This window comes from Prionailurus bengalensis, chromosome E2 (assembly GCF_016509475.1).
Source record: "Prionailurus bengalensis isolate Pbe53 chromosome E2, Fcat_Pben_1.1_paternal_pri, whole genome shotgun sequence".
In the NCBI taxonomy this organism is placed as follows: domain Eukaryota; kingdom Metazoa; phylum Chordata; class Mammalia; order Carnivora; family Felidae; genus Prionailurus; species Prionailurus bengalensis.
The window spans coordinates 35,786,404-35,808,849 of record NC_057352.1 but is presented as its reverse complement, the minus strand read 5'-3'; the positions used below and the strand labels follow the sequence as shown (position 1 = coordinate 35,808,849).

At 40.1% G+C, this 22,446-nt stretch overlaps 1 protein-coding gene and 1 non-coding gene across 10 annotated transcripts in view; both read left to right on the top strand.

Moving 5' to 3' along the window:
• Nucleotides 1-22,446, top strand: part of CNOT1 (CCR4-NOT transcription complex subunit 1) — a 105,486-nt gene that overhangs the window by 1,199 nt on the left and 81,841 nt on the right. The gene's annotated exons all lie outside the window — the stretch shown is intronic.
• On the top strand, nucleotides 17,152-17,258 carry LOC122495328. Its single transcript, XR_006300401.1, has one exon. It is a non-coding gene; the product is annotated as a U6 spliceosomal RNA (small nuclear RNA).

Below are 22,446 nucleotides of genomic sequence, written 5' to 3'. Positions count from 1 at the left end.
ACTGTAAGCTGCGTAACGATCCTTAGTTTCTCTTCTTATTTCTGTGTAATTCTATTGCCTTGGGAGAGTGATTTTAACAGCCAATAATTGAGTACTTTGACGGGGATTCTGAACAATGCTCTCGTGATGATCGTCTGGTGTACCGGAACAGGGATACTTAGATGAAAAAAAGTGAGAGGACAAGTAAAAAATTAGCAGGTCAAACAGATTAAGAACAAACCTGTTTTTGTAGAGATCTTCGGTAATCTGTTAGTAATCTGTGACTCAGGTTGACATTCCTATCTTTCCAAAGATTGACAGCATAGTGTTTTAAGTATTAATAAAATATGCGGTAACAGTTTAAATAATCTTGTTTTAGGACACAGCAAATCGTTACCTTGTCTAAGTAGAAAATGAGCTGATGATACATAAAGTTTTAGGCATCTAGTTGTACTTTTACTGAAATGGAAGCACGTTGATAAAACTTGTTGAGAGTTGAGACCGTTGGTCCCTTTTCAACAAGTGTGGGTCCCAAGTCCTTCATTGGAATCAAGGCACAAAGACTTGACCATTCATCACTGAAAGCATTTCCGTTTTTTGCCTAAGATTGTAACCTTAGAAGTCTTAAGGCAGGGTTTTGTGGCATCACGGTGGAACTGAACTGAAATGCTCTTGGTTCCTAACTCAACTGGATTAGTTTCTAGCTTAGTTTTTTCTCTCTAGTCTCTAACTTTATATTGGGCGTTTAAGTCCCGGTCTCGTCACCATGGACTCTTGTCAGGCTAAGTGCTGTGGCATCCCTTGAACTCTGGGTTGTGTCATTTAAAAACCAAACTACTGTGTGAGGACAGGAGACGAGATGCTTAGTGTCTCTTCAAGACATGCGTAAAGACTAATCTCATATTCATCCTTGCATGTTGGGTTTTCCAAGTAGGTTTTTGGTTAGATTCTGACTTACTTATGAAAAGCTTTCTTTTTAACCAGCCTGAATTGATGAACTTGAATTTTTATTTCATTCCATGAGGTAAGAAATCTTTGGTACTCAATGCTGTGGAAGGTAATTTGTCCATAATAATTTTAATTGAATGCTCACACTTGTTTAAGACACTAATTTTTGGTAAGATGTTTCTGCCTCTCAAATGAACAAAAATAATTGCCATTTTGAAATGCTATATTTTATGAACTTGGTATACTTTATTAAAGTACAAAACTAACTTTCAAGTCATTTAAAGATATTAGCTGAAGCACTTCTTAAATGGCCCTGTGACCAAACTGAGCTTCCTGCTGGGACCTTTCAAAATGGTATCCCACTGAGTCTTATTTTAAGACCTTATATATAGAAAAATCCTACAGTTCCTTTTCTCTTTGCTCACAATTTTTGAGAAGCATGTTTCAAAGCTAAAATGGGCTCAAAACCTTTAGCACTCTCTATATACACACTATTTTAATGTACATTTCACTCATACATTTGTAAGAATGTAGCAAAGCAAATAAAACCAGTTCACTGAAAAGCACTGTTTGAAAAGTCAGTAATTAGAAGTGTAGACTTAACCTGAAACGCTGTGCTGAGATTTGAAGGAAATGCAGCCTTTGGAAGTGTAGAGTGTAGGTTTAAGAAATGCATTTTGTCTTTAATGCTGGAAAGCTCTGCATAAACCTCCAGGATAAAATGTCTTGGTTAATGTTGTTAACAGTTGTCAGGAGGAAATTCCTAATATGTTGAATGCGATGTTAAACAGTTTTCAAGAGAGGTTTTTTTGTGTGTAATGAATGTGTTGTTGAACTAATTACGTAAAATGTAAAAGGGAATGAAGTTGTGTTTCGAAAGACATCATCTTACTGTTCTTAATCCTCATCAAGAGCTCAGCATTTTCCCTTTCAGGTAATTAGTTTCAAAGTTTGTCACCTTGGAGTTATACCTCATGATTTTGAAATGTAATGTTTAAAGTTTTTATGTACACTAATCATAAGAATAGTTATCCCTTTGTTTCAGACCTTTTCTCTCTTTCTCTCTGTCTCTCTTTCTTCTCTACCCCCAACATAGGGCTTGAACTCATGACCCCGAGATCAAGAGTCCCATGCTCTAGCAACTGAGCCAGCCAGGCATCATCCCCTTTTGTCTTTTTTGCACTAGCTTTCTAACTAATCTCCACTATTTTTGCCCTATGGTTTGTTTATTATATATTTATTTTTATTACATAAGTAGTATGTAAGTACATTCTGGGTGTAAATGATTCCAGGAATATTGTTAATTCTTACACCTAAATCATTGGTTTGAAAATAGCCATCCTCTGGTCAAAGTCCTTCAAATCCCTTGGCCTAGAGCTGTGTAACTGTTGATCCCTCCCTACCTGTGGCATCCTATTACTGTCTTATGCTATAGTCAAAAGACTGTTACACAGTGGTTCCTGAATGCATCTTTGCCCCTTTTATCGGGAATGTCATTGTTTGTATCTACCGAAACATCCATCATTTCAGTTCAGACATAAGTATACTGTCTATAAATCTTTTCCCTGATTTTCCTAAGCAAAATTGATTTCTTCTATACCTTTTGGCCAGTTTCACTTACCTATGGCATACACTGTTTTGCTTTGTAATAAGTTTTTCTGCCTCATTTTATAGTGGGTAAGGAATCTCCGCTTCCTCACAAAAACATGTAATTGCCCTGAATTGTAATTGAAAAATGCTTCATTTGTTACACTTGGGAAGATTTATAGAGGATTTTTTTTTGGACTGTATACTTATAATCCTGTTGACATCTTTTAGATGGTTAAACTTGGAAAGCTGGTCATACAGAATTAAGGTATCATCCTTTAGGAAATTGAAGCTGAGGAAAGTAAGGTGACTTAGTTTAAGGTCAGACCAGGTTTTTCTACTCTACCCTAGTGTTCATTTTGTATTTTCACACTCGGCTTGAATTCAGTACAAGGAAAAGAAAGGCCTGTGAACTTACTCATCAAAAAAGTGAGCATCATCTATGTGGTCAGCCATTTGTTTTTTTGAAAGAATGTTTGTCATCTTAGAGTTAAAATCTCTGCAGGTTGATTGGTAGTTCAGGGTTTCACTTTCATTGAGTGGATTGGAGTTTAGCACATCACACTATGTCTATTAATAATAACTCTGTAGAATCAGGAGCTCCTGGGGTGGCTTAGTTGGTTAGGCATCCGACTCTTGGTTTCTGCTAAGGTCATGATCTCATGGGTAGATTTGAGCCCCACATTGGTCTCTGTGCTGACAGCGGAGAGCTAGCTTGGGATTCTCATCCTTACTCTCTCCCTTCCCTCTGCTTGTGTGTGCATGCGCGTGCTCTCTCTCTCACAATAAATAAACTTAAAAAAATACTAATTCTATAGAATTAAACTGTTTCTTAGGTAATTAATTATCGAGGGAAAATTTTCCTTTACTCCTAGTATGTGATTTCCCCCCATTTTATTGACCTGATTGACACACAATAGTGTTTTCTTAAATTTATTTTTTTAATATTTTTATTTTTATAAAAAAATTGTTTTAAATGTTTATTTTTGAGAGAGAGAGAGAGAGCGAGCATGAGTGTGGGAGGAGCAGAGAGAGAGGGAGACACAGAATCTGAAGCAGGCTCCAGGCTCAGAGCTATCAGCACAGAGCCCGACGCGGGGCTCGAACCCACGAACTGTGAGATCATGACGTGAGCTGAAGTCAGACCTTAACCAGTTAAGCCACCCAGGTGCCCCTTTTATTATTTTTTTTAATTTTATTTTTTAAAATTTACGTCCAAATTAGTTAGCATACAGTGCAACAATGATTTCAGGAGTGGATTCCTTAGTGCCTCTTCCCATTTAGCCCATCCCCCCCTCCCACGACCCCTCCAGTAACCCTCAGTTTGTTCTCCATATTTGTGAGTCTCTTTTGTTTTGTCCCCTCCCTGTTTTTATATTACTTTTGTTTCCCTTCCCTTACGTTCACCTGTTTTGTCTCTTAAAGCCCTCATATGAGTGAAGTCATATGATTTTTGTCTTTCTCTGACTCATTTCACTTAGCATAATACCCTCCAGTTCCATCCACGTAGTTGCAAATGGCAAGATTTCATTCTTTTTTATTGCTGAGTAATACTCCATTGTATGTATATACCACATCTTCTTTATCCATTCATCCATCGATGGACATTTGGGCTGTTTCCATACTTTGGCTATTGTGGATAGTGCTGCTATAAACATGGGGGTGTATGTGTCCTTTCGAAACAGCACACCTATATCCCTTGGATAAATACCTAGTAGTGCAGTTGCTGGGTCGTAGGGTAGTTCTATTTTTAGTTTTTTGAGGAACCTCCATACTGTTTTCCAGAGTGGCTGCACCAGCTTGCATTCCCACAATCATGTAAGTTGTATAGGTAGAGTGTATAGGTTTTATATGTAGAGTGTAATGACTTGATACACATATATTGTGAGATACCACCAATGTGTATTTGGATGAGATTTTCTTAGTTGTGATTAAAGCAAATACAGATTTTTTTCCCCAGCAAATTTTTGGAGGATGAGACACGGGATTTGAGTTTTTCTTCTCTTCAGTGTAAAAATAGAAAACTGTAGTGTGACAAACAGGTGGTCTTTTCTGTTGGAGTTATTGTGTGATTAATATTTAACCTCAGTGTAAACTAACTTGCACTTCTGTTAAGACCTCTGAAGGATGGGGAAGGACTGAAGTTTTAACAATGTTCTTCAGCACTGTAAATTGAATTCTAACAAATATGTATATTTGTTAGAACAAATATGTTCTCTTGGTGTAGTTACATTTTTAAAGTAGCTCCATGAAGGATTCTCAGTTATCTTTTAGTAATTGAGTGTATTATACACTATATTGCTTTATAGTTTTGCAGTTACTTCTGGGAAGATGCTTCTGAATATTTAGTTGATTCCAAGTCAAAAACTTGATTCCTTTCTGACTTTGGAGTAGGCATACTTTTCTGGTTCTCCACTTTCTCAGTTTTTTAAAAATAGGGATTTATTGGGGGTGCCTGGCTGACTCAGTCTGTAGAGCATGGGTCTCTTGGTCTCGGGGTCATGAGTTCAAGCCCTAAATTGGGTGAAGAGCTTACTTAAAAAAAAAAAAAAAAAAGATTTATTTGCTAACACTAACGGTATTTCAAACTATGCTGATGTATGGATTGGATTAAGTTTTGTAAAATTCTGAAAATATCCACAAGAGTCTGTTAAATGTTCTTTCTTCAAGATTCTATTGAATTGAGTAAAAATTGCTTGTGTAAAGTGGCATGGTTAGGAAACAAGTTTGCTCATGCCCCATTTGTTATTATTTCATACCTATTTACTATTTGTTGACCATTATGCCTTTGGATATTTCCTTATCCCTTGTCAGCTGGGTTCTAAAAAACAAGTTTTATACTAGGCTTTTCTGACCTCAGTAATACATAATTTTGGGATGTTCATGATTGGATTATTTACACTTGGTTTTTACTCTTTAGTTTGGGTAATGGAGAGTTAAGTCTACCATGTATATGCCCACTGTTAAGAATATTCCCCTTTCCTAAAGCAGATGGCTGGCTCAGTTGGTAGAGCCTGTGACACTTGATCTTGGGGTCATGAGTTCAAGCCCCACGTTGGGTGTAGAGATTACTTAAAAAGAAAAATCTATCATCTGTATATAAAGAAATAGAAAAGTAATGTTAACAAAAAAGGGGTTCCTGGCTGGCTCAGTTGGAGGAATGTGTGACTCTTGGTCTCTCAAGGTTGTAGGTTCAAGCACCATGTTGGGTGTAGAGATAACTTAAAAATAAAATCTTAGAAAAGAGGGGCACCTGAGTGGCTCGGTTAAGCGGCGGACTTCAGCTCAGGTCATGATCTCAATGTTTGTGAGTTCGAGCCCCATGTCAGGCTCTGTGCTGACAGCTCAGAGCCTGGAGCCTACTTCAAATTCTGGGTCTCCCTCTCTGCTCCTCCCCCACTCACGCTGTCTCTCAAAAATAAATAAACGTGGAGCGCCTGGGTGGCGCAGTCGGTTAAGCATCCGACTTCAGCCAGGTCACGATCTCGCGGTCCGTGAGTTCGAGCCCCGCGTCAGGCTCTGGGCTGATGGCTCAGAGCCTGGAGCCTGCTTCTGATTCTGTGTCTCCCTCTCTCTCTGCCCCTCCCCCGTTCATGCTCTGTCTCTCTCTGTCCCAAAAATAAATAAACGTTGAAAAAAAAAATTAAAAAAAATAAATAAACGTTAAAAAAAAATCTTAAAAAAGAATTTTCCCCTTCCCTTTTCAAACAGACAAATATGCCAAAGATTACAGAAGTTGAGATCGTGTATCTAAATGTAAAATGTAGAAATTACATGAAAGTATTTAGTCACTCCTGTATCAGTAAGCCCTCAAGTTCTCTGGCAACCACAAAACATTGGTATATCTTGATATACTAACTTAGTTTTGGCATATTTGTATATAGCTTTGTAGAGTTCTTCTGTGTTGAGTTTCAGTGACTAATTGTCTCTTAATGTGCTATTATTATCTACCTCGCTTCTACCCTTGCTTCTCAGTTCATCATCTAGAGTAATTCTTGTATTTTATTTATTTAAAAAAAAATTTTTTTTTTAACGTTTATTTATTTTTGAGACAGAGAGAGACAGAGCATGAATGGGGGAGGGCAGAGAGAGAGGGAGACACAGAATCAGAAGCAGGCTCCAGGCTCTGAGCCATCAGCCCAGAGCCTGACGCGAGGCTCGAACTCACGGACCGTGAGATCGTGACCTGTGCTGAAGTCGGGACGCTTAACCGACTGAGCCACCCAGGCGCCCCTAGAGTAATTCTTGTATTTTAAAAGTCATATCATGTTGTCCTGTTCAGGACCATCCGTTGATTCTCCATTTGTCTTTCATAAAAGCCAGAGTCCTTTAATTACCTATAGAATTTAACTCTGCTCTATACCTACTCATGTATTCTCCATTTCCCCCTAACTTATCACCCCTGTCCACCCAGTTGGTTTCCTTCAACTACACTTGACCTCCTTGCTTTGCCTTACAGATGCCACGCAGTCTCTTAGGAAGCCTGTGCACCAACTGATTGATCCTTCTGCCTGGAACATTCTCTCAGATATGTGCATGGCTGAACCCCTCAGCTCCTTTTAAGTCTGCTCAAAGACTTCTTTCTCAATAAGGCTCACTCTGACCACCGTCAGAAAACTTAAATTGCATCCCTCCTGTCCTCTGGCTCACTTTTACCCTGATGTTTTTTTATTTTTCTATGGTACTTAGCATCTCCTGACATGTTTTATAATGTCTAATGATTATTATTTCTCACCTCCAGTGGGAATGCAGGCATATGTGTATGTCTCTTCATGGATGTATCTTAAATACCTGACACACAGTCAGTACTCAACAAATAGTTGGCTGAGTTAGTGCATATAGTGCATAAACTGTTTCTCTGGTAAGTTGTGGTAGCCACTTCATGAAAGCGATACACTATTTCTTATCATCTGATGAATTTAAGTTGTGCTTGGCTTTGTGTTAACTTTGTAGAAAGCCATACCTAAGGTGTTCACATCTAGGGCTCACCTTACGGAAAGTGGATGCAAAAGCCATTTTCTCAGCAAGGGCACTGTTGGTGTTTGGGCAGGATAATTCTTTGTTGGTGGTGCTGTCCTTTGTGTGATGTTTATTTCATCTCTAATTCTCATTGTGTGCTAGTGGCTCTCCCACTCAAGCATTTAAGGGGCGCCTGGGTGGCTCAGTTGGTTGAACGGCCGACTTCAGCTCAGGTCATGATCTCACGGTCTGTGGGTTCGAGCCCCGCGTCGGGCTCTGCTGACAGCTCGGAGCCTGGAGCCTGTTATGGATTCTGTGTCTCCTCTCTCTGCCCCTCCCATAATCACGCTCTGTCTCTCTGTCTCTCAGAAATAAATAAATGTTAAAAAAAAATTTTAAGCATTTCAGAATGATTTAGCAGGTGCGCTTGGCTGGTTCAGTCGGTTGAGTGTTGGTTGGTTTCAGTTCAGGTCATGATCCCAGGGTCCTGGGATTGAGCCCTGCTTTGGCCTCTGTATTGAGTGAGGAGCCTGTTTGAGATTCATTCTCTCTCTCTGCCCCTCTCCCCTGCCTCCCCCCTCCCCAATATAAAAATTAAAAAGAAAACAAAAACTTTTGGAGATTACACTGCTTTCTGGTTTATTCCAGTAAATACCCTCTTGAGGTTCAGATTTTTGTCAGGATTATTTTATTTAATTTAGAGCCAATTATTATTGGTGTAAATCACAAGTTACTTAAATTTAATTTCACAGTGGCACATATGAGAAGACTGCATAAAGAGAAGGAATAACAGATTTCACTGATTATAAAACAAATTTTCAACATTTTAACATCTGAAATTGGGATGCATCTTGTCCTAAGAAAAATACTATCAAGTAAACTTTTTTAGTGATACATAATGTAAAGATGTTTCTACAGTTAAAGACAAACCAACGTGAAATGAGATTGTGGAAAATTATCTCCATTTCATGGGTGATGAAGGTGGAAGAACTTTGCCAAACTTGGGCTACATTTTCCTTTTTGTTAGGCCTAGTCAAATTATATTTTAGGGTCCTAGAAATTAATATTGGTATTGTATTTTTTACAGTTCTGGAATGTTTTCAGTGCCCTCAAAGCTGATTGGTTGGGAGTGATGGTGAGGAAGAGCTATGGAATAAAACCCAAGGCATGTCTACGGGAGCCTGATATAAAGGATAATACACATGAAACAATAGTGAACAGTTTGATTAAATTAAAAAATTTTAATGCTTATTTTAGAGAGAGAAAGAGAGCATAGGAAGGGGAGGGGCTGAGGGAGAGGGAGACGCAGAATCCAAAGCAGGCTGCAGGCTTGGAGCTGTCAGCACAGAGCCTGATGCGGGGCTCGAACCCACAAACCGTGAGATCATGACCTGAGCGAGAGTCGGATGCTTAACTGATTGAGCCACCCAGGTGCCCCTAATTTTATAGTGCATCATACATATTGAAGGGGAGAGGAGGTAGATTAGCCTGTAGATGATCTGAAGTGGCTTGGGAGGTTTTGGAAGGGCTGGGGCTTGAAGTAGGCCCTGGTCTTATTACCTGATGCATTGTCCACTTTATGGAGGCGTCTTGGCCTACCTTCTGGTAGTCACTCACTTTCCCCTTGAAGGTTATCAATGATCAGTTAGTTGCTATTTCTGATAATTTATAATTTCTATATAGTTTTGGTATACTGCCAGCTATACCTTTTAAAATCTTTCCCCCATGGGGGCACCTGGGTGGCTCAGTTGGTTAAGTGTCCAACTCTTGATTTCAGCTCACATCCCGTGGGATTGAGCCTCGCGTCTGGCTCTGTGCTGACAGTGCGGAGCTTGCTTGGGATTCTCTTTCTCCCTCTCTCTCTGCCCCTCCCCATGTGCTCTATCTCTCTCAAAATAAATAAACCTAAAAAAAAAATCTTTCCCCCCATGATTTCTGCAGACTATAGGTATATTAGTTATCAATTACTGCATGACAAAATACCTCTGAATTTAGCTATTTAACCTTTCTTGTTCTTTATTTCTAAGGCACAGCTTGGCTAGGTACTTCTGGCTCAGAGTCTTTCACAGAGTTCCAATGCAAGTATTAACGGGCTGCAGTCATCTCAAGGCTGAAGGGTGGAGAGATCTTACAAGCTCACTCACGTGGCATTTGTCTGGCTTCAAATTCTTGCTGTTGGTTTGGAGACATCAGTTGCTTGCCACATGTGTCTTTTCCGTACTCACAGCATGGCAGCTTGCTTAGAGCATAGGCTCAGAGAGAGGTAAACAAGACAGAAGTCAGTCTTTTTTGTAACGTACACTTGGAAATGACTATTTCCTTCTTTTGAAGCTACACTTAAGGTCCATCCCACTCATAAGGGGAGGGGATTACATAAGGGTAGACATTTTAGGGATTGTTGGGGTTGTTTTAGAGGCTGTCTGCCACAATGGACATTTGGTGAAGGTTCATCCTTAAGGCTCTCTTTAGGGATGCTGTTTGTAGGTTTTACTTATTACCACTAAGTAGAGGACTTTGCCTGGTTTCTGATATTATGCATTCTAAGTTTTTTCCACTTCTCGGGCTACTCTTCATTTCCTTTCTTGAGTTCCTCTTTATCCACCCTGAAATACTAAGCTTCCTTAGGATTCTCTCTAGATGCTCTTATTTTCATTCTGTAGTTCTATCCCGTCTTTTTTTTTTTTTATATGTTGATGACTCCCAGATCTATTATTTGTAGCTCACCCTTGCTATGTTGCAGGCTATAATTCATAGTCCTGTCCAAATTGAATTCTTGATTTTCTTTCTTGCCATGTATTCTCTTAGTTGTTTCATGTCAGGAGTAAGTGGAATCCAGGTGCTTAGTGGAAATAGATTTGACTGCTCCTTTTCCTTCACTTGTCTTGCTTATTCACAGTTTCAGAGAGTCCTTGCAGTTCTCTCTTGAATGCATTCACTTTGCTTTCCCTATAATCTTTTGTTGTTGTTTATTTTTGAGAGATGAGAGAACCTGTGCTTGAGCAGGGCAGGGGTAGGGGGTGGGGAACAGAGGATCTGAAGCAGGCTCTGTGCTGACAGCAGACAGCTCGATGTGCGGCTCGAACTGAAGCTGTGAGATCATGGCCTGAGCTGAAATCAAGAGTCGGATGCTTAACCAACTGAGCCACCTAGGCGCCCCTCCCTCTTAATATTATCAAATTTCCTTGTGACCTCCTCTTTCTCAGTATTTTGCATTGTCAAGAGTAGCTTCTAAAAATGTTTACCAGATCATGCCGTCTGTTAGTATGCAAAGCAGATTAACGTAATAAACAACCCCAAGATATCAGTGGCTTAACACAGTAGACATTTATACTCCGATAACTTTCCTCAGATAACTTTCATTGAGTGTTCATTAGGTTGCCTTCTGTGTGGTAATTCAGGAACCCAGGCTCCTTCCATCTTGTGGCATTGTTTTTCTCTAGAGGGAGTCCTCTTTGTTTAGCTGGCAGATGGTGATAAAACCAGAGGGTCATGAGTATGAGGTTTTATGGACAAGGTCCAGAAGTGGCTGGTATCATTTTTGGCCTGCGTTTTATCGGCTAGAACTTAGAATCTTGGCCACACCTATGCAAGAAAGGCTGAGAAATGTAGTCTAGCTGTTTAGCCAGGGAGAGGAAACAGATTTGGTAAGCATCTACCTAGTCTCTCCTACTCCCTTATTCCCTAAAATATACTTAAACCAATTCATGTAGCTTCTAGGATCATCTTTATGATAAAATCTAGAAGTCTGAGATGGGGGTTCTATACATAAAAGAGAAGAAAGCCACAAAATGGGTCTTAGTTACCTCCAGAAGACATTTCATTTTGGCCACTGTCAGGGTTAGTGTGTGGGGATTGTATTTAGGACCGTGATTTATTACAGCAAAAGGATACAAAGCAAAATCAGCAAAGGGAAAAGGCATATGAGGTGAAGTCTGAGGAAACTGGACTCATGCTTCCAAAGCTGAACCTCTTCCAGTGCCTTTCCCAGTAGAGTCACATCAGACACACTTAATTCCTTCAACAAGGAATTGTGACAACACATATGTGCAAAATGTTGCCCAGCAGCGAAGCTCCTGAGAGACACAGTGCCTAGGATTGTTATAGGCACCTTCTGCCTGTCACCCATTAAAATTCCAGGTTCCTGGAGGGAAGGTAGGTGTTACACATGAACCACATTTTTTGGTACAGTTTAGTCACAGTGAGCCACTCTTATTAGCTCTTGGAATGGGGATTAGTTTTCCCCAAATCCAGGTTCTCACACTAGCCACAGGCCAACCTGGCATGTCTTTCTAAGGATAGCAGTCACAGGCCTTCTGTGTTAACTCTTTTCTGCTCAGTAAGTGAGGTGAATGGTCTCCATCAAAAGGGATTTTATATAGAGAATATGCAAAATTGGAATATGAAAAATTTTGTTGGCCTAATATTTTGTCTTTGAAAATTACATTTGTATTTCAGTAGGGAAAAAAAGTTCAATTCCCTTCTTAGCTCCTTTCATCTAACTTTTCAGATAGTTATTTTTGTATCATTCTGGATACTGTACATATAAGGACATATATATACACAATGCTGTTCTGAAACTTGCTTTCCTCCCAATAGATAGTATTCCTTTTTATGATTTACTTAACCATTGCACTTTTAGGGGGATAGTTAGGCCTTTTTCACTTGATACGTTTTTAAAGAGTTGTTCATTTCCTGGATGAAAAAGGAATGGATTAAAGATGATTCCTGGGGGGGAAAAAAAGATGATTCCTGAGTACTCAGTACAGAATTGGGGATTAAGTGGTCTAAAACTCTTACTATTCATCCTAAAGGTTGGAGATATTCCTATCAGGAACTGTTTGTTTTAGGACTTGGTATTAAAACACTTATTTAGACTCTTAATGATTTTGAAGGTGCAATACAAGGATTTTTGTTCATTTTTAAATCCTCTTACCTCTACTGCCCAATTCTTTAAAGTTCTGTTAAATACTGTCTTTAAAATTCTATTAGCAATTGCCATTTAAACTATTCTTCAGCTATAAACTTGGGATAATACCTTCCTCAAAGAGTTACCAGGTTTAAATAAACTAATATATATAAAATGCTTAGAATAATTCTGTTTAAGTATTGTGATTGTACTGGGATAAGTTATCCTATTTTGTACATAGTAATTATATTTAAGAATTTAATAAGTAAACCATTTTGGATGAATGGATTGGAACTGTGTACTATAAATCTAGAATCTCTGCCTCTTGGAGGAGTATTAAAGATTGCTATGGCCTTTTGCCTCATTGCATCTGAGAGCAAAATGGGTCACCAACAGCTGTACTGGAGCCATCTGAGGAAATTTGGCCAGGGGTCTCATTCTTGCTGCATTTGCTGGAACCAGCAGGGTCTGACCCAGAAATACACTCTCAGTATGTGCTGCCAGTATTTCAGTCAGTCCGTGAAGGATATAGGCTTCATTAGGTTACATTAAGTGAACTTCCTTGAATGGGTCATCCAAGATACCTCCCTTAACTGCAGATACCCAGGATACCTACCTTAATGCAACTCATTGTACATAAAATAAAAACACTTCAATTAAAAATAAGTAGGGGCACATGGGTGGCTCAGTTAGTTGAGCTTTGACTCATGATTTTGGCTCAGGTCATGAGCCCAGGGTTGTGGGATGGCATCCCACGTCGAGCTCTGTGCTGAGCTTAAAGGCTGCTTGAGATTCCCTCTCTCCCCCTTTCTGCCCCTCTCCTTGTGTGTGTATGCTTACTCTCTAAAATAAAAAAAAAATTTAATTTTAAAAATAAATTGGGATGAATATTTTGAGTCAGTGATTTTGTTGCTTATAAAGTCCCATAGAAAATAATGAGCTCTCCCTTTTAAGGAAACCAAGGGGGAAAGTGGGGCATCTGGGAAAATTGGTATTAGTTGTTTCTGAATGCTAGAATAAGATACCTTCCCCGATTTATATGGGTCATTAGGAGTTTGCAACATTGGCCAGTATGGTAACCACTATCCACATGAGGCTATTTAAATTTATACTAAGATTAGTTAAAATTAGATAAAATTAGGGGTGCCTGGGTGACTCAGGCAGTTCAGCATCTGACTCTTGGTTTCAGTTCAGGTCATGGTTTCATGGTTTTGTGAGTTCAAGCCCTGCTTTGGGCTCTGTACTAACAGTGCGAGCCTGCTTGGGATTCTCTCTCCTCCCTCTGCCCCTCCCCCACTCATATTGTCTCTGTCTCTCTTTTTTTAATTTTATGTTTAATTTTTAAAAATGTACATCCAAATTAGTTAGCATATAGTGAAACAATGATTTCAGTAGATTCCTTAATGCCCCTTACCCATTTACCCCATCCCCCCTCCTACAACCCCTGCACTAACCCTCAAGTTTGTTCTCCATATTTGAGTCTCTTATGTTTTGTCCCCCTCCCTGTTTTTATATTATTTTTACTTCCCTTCCCTTATGTTCATCTGTTTTGTATCCTAAAGTCCTCATATGAATGAAGTCATATGATATTTGTCTTTCTCTGACTAATTTCACTTAGCATAATACCCTCTTGTTCCATCCACATAGTTGCAAATGGCAAGATTTCATTCTTTTTGATTGCCGAGTAAAATATGTGTATATATATATATATATATATATATATATATATATACACACACACACCACATCTTTATCCATTCATCCATCGATGGACATTTGGGCTCTTTCCATACTTCGGCTGTTGTTGATAGTGGCTTCTTTTTTTTAATGTTTGTTTTGAGAAAGACAGAGCGTGAATGGGGGAGGGTCAGAGAGTGAGGGAGGCACAATTTGAAGCAGGCTTCAGACTCCATGGTGTCCAGTACAGAGCCTGACATAGGGCTCGAACCCACAAACCCTGAGATTTTTGACTTGAGCGGGAGTCAGACCCTTAACCCACTGAGCCACCCAGATGCCCCAGGCCTATTTGGCTTCTTAAAGTACTTGTTGATATTTAATCCTAGAGCAAGTTAGGTCATACTACCAAGACTGCTAGCATCAGTCAGTGCAATGGGAGACCAAATTGCCTTTACAGAGATGTCTTTGGCCGAACTGGTAGAAGTTGAGGGGAGAAAAAGGAATAGATGTGAAGGGCTTTCCTTGTCACTTAGTAGAGATTGCATTAAAGTTTGGTAAACTTTCTAAAAACGTTTCCCAAAGCCATTAGTAAGTTTAGTGGTTCTCAACTTTTATTTTATTTTATTTTTTTCAACGTTTATTTATTTTTGGGACAGAGACAGAGCATGAACGGGGGAGGGGCAGAGAGAGAGGGAGACACAGAATCGGAAACAGGCTCCAGGCTCTGAGCCATCAGCCCAGAGCCTGACGCGGGGCTCGAACTCACGGACCGCGAGATCGTGACCTGGCTGAAGTCGGACGCTTAACCGACTGCACGCTTAACCGACTGCGCCACCCAGCCGCCCCGGTTCTCAACTTTTAAAATGCATAAGAATCACCTGCAGAGTATGTTTAAAATACAATGTTCTGTATTCTTTTTATTTTTTTAATGTTTATTTTATTTTTGAGAGAGACACACAGAATCCAAAGCAGGCTCCAGCCTCCTAGCTGTCAGCACAGAGTCTGATGTGGGGCTCAAACCCACAAACTGTGAGATGATGACCTGACCCGTAACTCACTAAGCCACTCAGGTGCCCCTGTACTCTTTCCTTGAGGATTTTGATTATCTTGATGTAGGGTGGTGCTTAGGAGTCAGCGGTTTTTTATTTCTTTTTTAAATATTTATTTTTGAGAGAGACCAACAGAGCATGAGCGGGGGAGGGGCAGAGAGAGAGGGAGACGCAGATCTGAAGCAGGCTCCAGGCTGTGAGCTGTCAGCACAGAGCCTGATGCAGGGCTCAAACTCAAGAGCCATGAGATCATGGGGTGCCTGGGTGGCTCAGTTGGTTAAGTGTCCAACTTTAGCTTAGGTCATGATCCCGTGGTCCATGGGTTCAAGCCCTGCATCGGGCTCTGTTGCTGACAGCTCAGATCCTGGAGCCTGCTTCAGATTCTGTGTCTCCCTCTCTCTCTGCTCCTTCCCCACTCACGCTGTTTCTGTCTCTCAAAGTTGAATAAATGTTTAAAAAAAAAAAAGGCCATGAGATTGTGACCTGAGCTGAAATCAAGAGTTGGACACTTAACTGACTGAGCCACCCAGGTGCCTCAGGGGTGTGTGTGTGTGTGCGTGTGCGTGTGTGTGTGTGTGTGTGTGTGTGTGTGTGTGTTTTAAGTAATCTCTACACCCAATGTGGGTCTGGAACACGTGACCCCAAGATCAAAAGTCATACGTTCTTTTGACTAAAGCCATCCAGGTGCCCTTCATCTCCCAGTTTTATACACATTTTTTTTTCCCATAATTGTTTTAGTGTAAAAATCTGTATTTATTCCATTAAGCCCCTTGTGGTATATATATAGCACCTAAGCTATGTCCATGGCATAAATTTAGGCTCAAGTGTTTGAATTAATAAGAGTGCCATCTTTAGCAAATGAAGATATTTATAAAGTATACTGGAATAAACGAAGGAGATCATTTTGGACATTTTATATAATCCTCATAAGGAATGATAATAGTTTTTCCATTAAAAGTATTTTAGGGGCACTTGGGTGGCTCATTCAGTTAAATGTCTGACTCTTGATTTTAGTTTAGGTTATAATCTTAAGGTTCATCAGTTCGGGCCCAGAGTCGGGCTCTGTGCTGGCAGGGGGGGACCTGTGGTGATTCTCTCTCCCTCTTTCTCTGCCCCTCCCTTACTTGCCTGCTCTTTCTCTCAAAATAAAGTTAAAAAAATATTTTCAAAGCTTAATGAATTTGAGCTTGTTTCTGCAATCAGATTTATGTTGGTTTTTATGCTTCAAAGCCTACGTAACATTTTAATCTTCAAATTATTGACAGTCACCGTCAAAGAGAGATCTCATTTGCATGAATAAAGTTGATACATTTAAAAACATTTTTAGTGTCATTCAAAGATTTAGAATTGAAATATTTAAATTTTTTTTAATGTTTATTTATTTTTGAGACAGAGAGAGACAGCATGAACAGGGGAGGGTCAGAGAGAGAGGGAGACATAGAATCTGAAGCAGGCTCCAGGCTCTGAGCTGTCAGCACAGAGCCCGACGCGGGGCTCGAACTCACGGACCGTGAGATCATGGCCTGAGCCGAAGTTGGATGCTTAACCGACTGAGCCACCCATGCGCCGCTAGTTGTTTTTTTTTTTTAAAGAGTAACTGTTTGTTTGTTTGTTTGTTTGTTTTAAAACAGTTTGTTTATTTTGAGAGAGCACTGAACAGGGAAGCGGGGGGGGGGGGGTGCGCAAAGAGAAAGAGAATCCCAAGTAGGCTCTGCACTGTCAGCGTGCAGCCTGAAGTGGGAGAGAGATCATGACCTGAGCCAAAATCAAGAGTCAGACACTTAACTGAGCCACCCAGGCACTCCATCATCCCCATTTTTTAAAAAAAAAATTATTTATTTTGAGAGAGAGAACAAGCCGGGGAGGGGCAGAGACAGAGGGGGACAGAGAATCTGAAGCGGGTTCTGTGGTGACAGCAGAAAGCTCAATGCAGGGCTTGAACTCATGAACCCTGAGATCACGACCTGAGCTGAAGTTGGACGCTTAACCTGACTCAGCCACCCAGGCGCCGTATCATCACCCCCAGTTTTATTAAAAATTTGACCTGTGCTTCCTACAGCAGCACATACACTAGACTTGATACGGTACAGAGAAGATTAACACGGCCCCTGCATGAGGATGACACACAAATTCATGCAGTGTTCCATATTTTTTCCATCATGTCTCAAAGTAAAGTCTTTAAGAAAGAAAAGAAAATCACATGTACAGAGAAATTAATAGTACAGTGAACAGCCAGTAACTTCTTCCTAGATTCAGCAATTAACATCTTACCATAACTATTTTCTCTGTTATTCATATATATATTTTTATTGGAGTACAGTTGACACACCGTTACATCAGTTTCAGGTGCACAACATAGTGATTTGACAACACCATATGTTATTCTGTGCTCACCACAAGTGTTGCTACCATCTGTCATTATACAACATTATTGCCATACCACTGACTATATTCTCTATGATATACCTTTCATTTTTGTGATTTATTCTATAACTGGAATCCTGTACATCCCACTCCCCTTCACCCATTTTCCCCATCTCTATTCATATATTGATACTGAACTGTTTTATCTCAAATACTTGAGCATGCATCTCCTGCAAATTAAGACATTCTTGCATAGCTAAAGTACACCTAAAATTATTAAATACTTTTATAATATCCAATTAATTAAAAAACTTTGCATCAATATCTTTTATTTATTTAAAATTTTTAAACATTTATTATTTAGAAACAGAGACAGAGTATGAACATGGGAGGGGCAGAGAGAAGAGGAGACACAGAATCTGAAGCAGGCTCCAGGCTCCAGGCTCTGAGCTGTCAGCACAGAACTGACGTGGGCTTGAAACCATGAGATCATGACCTGAGCTGAAGTCAGACGCTTAGCCGACTGAGCCACCCAGGTGCCCCTGCCTCAATATCTTGTATAAGTTTTTGTTTTGTTTTTTATTTTATTTTTTAAATTTTGCACACAAGAGAGAGCACACTCACACAGCGGTGGAAGGGGAGAGGGAGGGGTGGGTGAGAATCTTAAACAGGTTCCATGCGCAGGTCTCCATCTCACAACCCTGGGATCAGGACCTGAACCAAAATCAAGATTCGGACACTCAACCAACTGAGCCATCCAGGTGCCTCTTATTAATATTTTGAGGAACTTTCATACTGTTCTCCATAGTGGTGGAATCACTTTACAATCCCACCAGCAGTTCACAAGAGTTCCCTTTTCTCCATATCCTCTCCAGCACTTATCTCTTCTTGTCACTAGCTGTTCTTAATGGTGTGAGATGATATTTTATTCTGATTTTGATATGCTTTTCTCTGATGAGTAGTGATGTTGAGCACCTTTGCAGATACCTGTTCGCTATTTTGATGTCGTCCTTGGGAAAATGTTTGTTCAGTTCCTCTGCTTATTTTTTAATTGGATCGTTTGTGTTTTTTTAATATCTTTACTGAATTGTTTGAATTTTTATTTTTGAAGTTTATTTTGAGAGAGAGAGAAAGAGAATGCACAGCTGATAAGAGGCAGAGGGAAGGAGAGACAATCCCAAACAGGCTCTAAGCCTTCAGCACAGAGCCCAGGGCAGGGATCAAACTCAGAAACTGTGAGATCGGGACCTGAGCCAAGATCAAGAGTTGGAAGGAATCCCAACCAACTGAGTTACTCAGGTGTCCCTGTATGAGTTCTTATGTTAACCCTTTATCTGGTACATGTTTTGCAAATACTCTAATTTTGTAGGTTGCCTTTTCATTTTGTTGTTTGTTTTGTTGTGCAGAAGCTTTTAATTTTGATGTCGCATTTGTTGATTCTTTTTCTTTTGTTGTTTGTGCTTTTTGGTGTGATCTCCAAAAACATCATTGCCAGGATCAGCACTGAAGAGCTTATTTTGTATGTTTTCTTTGTGGTATCAGGTCTTCTGTTTAAGTCTTTAATCCATTTTGAGTTAATTTTTGTGAGTGTGTAAGATAGAGGTCCACTTCCATTTTTTTGCATGCAGCTTTCCAGTTTTCCCAGCAGCGTTTGTTGAAGAGACTGTCCTTTCCCCATTGGTTGTTCTTGTCCCCCTTATCAGATATTAGTAAGCTGTATATACAAGGGTTTAGTTCTAGGCTCTCTGTTCTTTTCATCTTTGTGTCTATTTTTATGCTATACTGTTTTAATTACTATAGGTTTGTAGTATAGTTGAAAATCAAGAACTGTGGTGCCTCTGGTTTTTTTTGTTCTTTCTCATGATTGTTTGGCTCTTGAGGGTCTTTTATGGTTCCATACCAATTTTAGGACTTTTTTTTTTTCTATTTATGTGAAAAATGCCATTGGAACTTTCATAGGGTTTGTGTTGAGTCCAGGTGGCTTTGGGTGGCATGGGTAGTCTAAGAGTATTAACTCTTCTAACACAGTGTCCTTCCACTTGTTTGTGTCATCTTTAGTTTTTTTTTCAACACTGTCTTGTAGTTTTCATTGTATAGTCTAGGGCTTTCATTAAACTCCGTTAGGAAATGATGATTTTTAAAAAGCGTTTCTCCTGATAATTCCATTTGAAATATAGTATTTCAGGCCTTTAAGCTTTTTTTTTTAAGTTTGCCTATTTTATTAATTTTTTGTTTTAAATGTTTGTTTATTTTTGAGAGAGAGAGACAGAGCATGAGCAGTGGAGGGGGGGCAGAGAGAGAGAGATAGAGGGAGACACAATCTGATACAGGCTCCAGGCTGTGAGCTTTCAGCGCAGAGCCTAACGCAGGGCCTGAACTCAGGAATGGTGAGATCATAACCTAGGCCAAAGTTGGACACTTAATCTACTGAGCCATCCAGGTGCCCCACAGCCTTTAAACTTTTACGTTTACCACATTTTTTTGCACTGAATTTGGATTCCTGTTATTTGCTTTGCCCAATAATATAAAAATAGTTTAAACTTTTTTATTAAAATTTTTTTAATGTTTATCTTCCAGAGGGAGGGAGAGAGATAGAGAGAGGGACACTGTGAGTGGAGGAGGGGCAGAGAGAGAGGGAGACACAGAATCTGAAGCAAGCTCCAGGCTCAACAGGCTCTCAGCACAGAGCCTGATATGGGGCTTGAACCCATTAACTGTGAGATCATGACCTGAACCAAAGTAGGACACTTAACTGACTGTAAACTATCCAGGCTATCCAGGCACCCTGTAAACTTTAAAAAAAAAAAAAATGTTTATTTTCTTATTTTAGAGAGAGAGTGAGTGAGTGGGTGAGGGAAAGTCAGAGAAAAAAGGGAGACATAGAATCCCAAGCAGGCTTTGCACCATCAGCACAGATCCTGACGTGGGGCTTGAATCCATGAACTGGGAGATCATGACCTGAGCTGAAGTCAACTAACTGAGCCACCCAGGTACCCAAAGTTTAAACTTTTTAATGAAATACTCTTGCTAACAGTAAACATGAGTCAAATTTCTTTGATTTCTTTTGGTCCTAAAAAATAGGGGTACTTTGGTGGTTCAGTTGGTTGAGTGTTCAACTCTTGGTTTTGGCTCAGGTTATGATCCCAGGGTTGTGGGATAGAGCCCTGCGTCAGGCTCTGTGCTGACCATGGACCCAACTTAAGATACTTGCCCTCCCCCCCCGCCACCCCACCCCTTCAAATAAGAAATAATACACACACACCCACACACCACTCTGCATTGTCCATCAAGGATGTACAGCATCTGTGTTCAGTAATTATTTGAAATAATTTGTTTTCATTGTGTTTTATGTAATCAGTTTGACACTCAGGTTTATTTGTTTGTATTTGGTTGTGTTTTTTCCTCAGGAAAATTTTTTTTAATGTTTATTTATTTATTTATTTTTTAATTTTTTTTTTCAACGTTTATTTATTTTTGGGACAGAGAGAGACAGAGCATGAACGGGGGAGGGGCAGAGAGAGAGGGAGACACAGAATCGGAAACAGGCTCCAGGCTCTGAGCCATCAGCCCAGAGCCTGACGCGGGGCTCGAACTCACGGACCGCGAGATCGTGACCTGGCTGAAGTCGGACGCTTAACCGACTGCGCCACCCAGGCGCCCCAGAATGTTTATTTATTTTTGAGAGAGAGAGACAGAGTGAGAGCAGGGGACGGACAGAGAGGAGGAGACACAGAAGCAGGCTCCAGGCTCCGAGCTGTCAGCACTGAGCCGCGGAGTGGGTCTTGAACTCACAAACTGAGATTGTGACCTAAGCTGAAGTCGGATGCTTAACCAGACTGAGGCGCCCCTGATTGTAGTTTTTTTCTTAATTAAATTTCAAACGTGGAAGATAATCACGTGATTCAAAAGTCAAAAACATACAAAAAGGTATACTTGCTGAGTTTTCAATCAGATTTGTATGCCTTCTACCCTTTTCTCCCTTATGGGTAACCATTTTGATTAGTTTGTGGCTTATCTTTCCTGTATATTTTTTGCAAAAAGCTAACTCTATATATGTCCACATATTAGAAGCAAAAAGTAGCATATATAGAAATAACAGTTTATTTTCTTATTTAAAAAAATTTTTTTAATGTTTATTACTATTATTTTGTGTGTGAGAAAGACAGTGCGAGTGGGGTAGAGGCAGAGAGAGGGAGAGACAGAATCTGAAGCGGGCTCTAAGCTGCCAGCACAGAGCCTGACATGGGGCTCAAACTCACAAACCTGATCATGACCTGAGCTGAAGTCAGATGCTTAACTGACTGAGCCACCCAGGTGCCCCTAGAAATAAGAGTTTAAAGGCTAGAATACTATATACGTTGTCCAAGATATTTATTCGGCCACCAACTCGTAGCCATTCCTTTGTTATGACAGCTATTTCTGCACTGAATAATACTGTACATGTTGTGTGTATGAAGGTCTGTAGATTTCTAGAAGGACTCTTTATTTAGGACTTAAACTTTTTTTTTTTTAAGAGAGTGAGAGCGAGCGCACAAACTGGGGAGGGGCAGAGGGGAGAGACAGAATCCCAAGCAGCCTCCCGTGCTGTCAGCACAGAGACTGATGCAGGACCTGAACTTATGAACTGTGAGATCATGACTTGAGCCAAGACCAAGAGTTGGACGCTTAACTGACTGTGCCACCTAGGCGCCCCTCGGGGTCTTTTTGTAAATGGAATTTTAAGTGAAATCCTGTCTGCAACCACTATGGTTGAGACCTTATTTTCTCTGCATTCTCTGCACATAGGAACGTAGATATCTTTATTTAAAAGATGCAATCTTGCTATTCATAGTTGCAAAGCTTTTCACTCAGTGTCATGGGTATTCTTTTATGTTAACACTTAGAAGATTAACTAATCCACAGTGCTTGGTATTCCTTAGAGTGGATGCACAAGAAGCAATTTGTAGTGTTCAAGGAGGAGTCAGCAAAAGAGACTGA